This window comes from Lissotriton vulgaris, chromosome 5 (genome assembly GCF_964263255.1).
Source record: "Lissotriton vulgaris chromosome 5, aLisVul1.2, whole genome shotgun sequence".
NCBI lineage: Eukaryota > Metazoa > Chordata > Amphibia > Caudata > Salamandridae > Lissotriton > Lissotriton vulgaris.
Window position 1 is genome coordinate 299,183,875 of NC_141693.1, and position 1,924 is coordinate 299,185,798.

A 1,924-nucleotide genomic window follows, 5' to 3' on the forward strand; every position below is an offset into this window, starting at 1 on the left:
AAAGCCGGGACTGGGGCCGGGACCTGGCCTGGGGCCTGAGCCCAGTCTGGCAGGGCCCGGTGGTGAGGGAATACCCCTCCGTCCTGCAAGCCGGCCGGGGTTCCGGGGCACCCGGAATGGAGGCTCCATCGGGGCCCGGGGGAGGCTCTCCCCGGCCTGGCCTTGGGTTTCGGAAAGCCGGGACTGGGGCCGGGACCTGGCCCGGGGCTTGAGCCCCGTCCGGCAGGGCCCGGTGGTGCGGGAATACCCCTCCGTCCTGCAAGCCGGCCGGGTGTCCGGGGTGCCTGGGACGGAGGGTCCATCGGGGCCCGGGGAAGGCTCTCCCCGGCCTGGCCTAGGGTTCGGAAAGCCTGGACTGGGGCCGGGACCTGGCCCGGAGCCTGAGCCCCGTCCGGCAGGGCCCGGTGGTGCGGGAATACCCGCCCGGTGAGGCCTGCAGGCCCGGAGCCCTGCAGCCCCGGAGCACCTGGAGCTCTGCAGCCCCCAGAGCCCTGCAGCCCCCGGAGCCCTGCAGACCCTGAAAGGGCAGGCGGGAGCCCTCCTGCGGAGGCTTGGGGCAGGCAGATTGGCATCATTTCGGTCCCGGCCATCTGGTCGCCCCTCTCGCCTCGGCCATCTGGTCGCCTGCAACGCTTTCCTATGGGGCGACCAGATGGCCAAACTTCCCTGGAAGACCCTATGAGGTGCCATTTGCCTCCCTGGTCCCAGCGAGGGCTCCAGGAGGTCAGGTACTTTCACGCCTTGGGTCCCCTCTGTCACCTCGTGTGCACAGATTACAATAAAGGGGGGTAATTTTCCTCTGGATTTCTAGGGACAGGGTACCATTGACACCCCTCCCAGGCTGGTGGTTTGCGAAGCTCTCTGCATGTTCCTGGTTTTATGACTTAACATTATGTGCAAGGTCGAACAACAATTCCCCCTGTTATTTCGTTCTGGCCAGTCTTTAGCTCTTAGACAAAACATACCGATGCAGCTGTTGTTTGAACAGTGTACTCAGGTTTTTAGTGGGGTGCACAAATAGGTAACACACACTTGAAGAGGGACCTTTCCAGGGAGACGAGCACCCATGATGTAGATCTACCAACTATAGGCTAAGGTATGGGGCCTGCTGATAAAGCCCAGAGATCTTCTTTTATATAATAATACTTCTTCTTAGCAAGCGGAGGGAGCTTAGGTACATAGTCCTTTCCCCCTTCATGTTTTATGGACTGACTGCTAGGCTGAAAATATTTGTACTATGCATTTTTCTGCTTGTTGTGTCGTGTATACTGCATGTTAGGGCACGTTAGTTAAAATAAATATATTAAACTGTTTCTTGTCTCCGTCAGATGTTATCATGGACAAGTACAAGAGAGTGACCGGAAAGGTGTGTCTTGTTACTGCGATTCCTGAGAGATCTGGGAGTGTTGTGCTCTGGGGTCTAATCGAATATAGCCCTTTACATCGCATGCGATTACAACATGGTCATTACAATGACCGTGTTGATACATTGCAGTGCCATTACAACGTAAGTCGTCACATCGACTTGCTGTAGGGGGCGCGCTGGACTTAGGAATAGTATAATTTACTGTTCCAACTCGAGTGTGCGCAACAGTAGGGAAGGTGTTGGAATAGTAAATTATACTATTCCTTAGGTTAGCACACCCCCTACAGCAATTCGATGTAACGACTTGCGTTGTAGTGGTACTGCGGTGTAACAATGCAGTCATTGTAATGACCGCATTGTAATCGCATGGGTTGTAACGCATGCAATGTGATGGCTGTTTCCTGTCTAATCATTTGTTTTTCCGGGAGTGAGTAGGAGAGCAAGTGAGACACTATATCTAGTCAGTCCTGGGTTCGTAGGTGCTAAGGTGGTGGGAAGACTCAGTCCCTATACATCAAGGTCATATTTCCTGCACATAGTTCTGTATTTGTGCAGAAT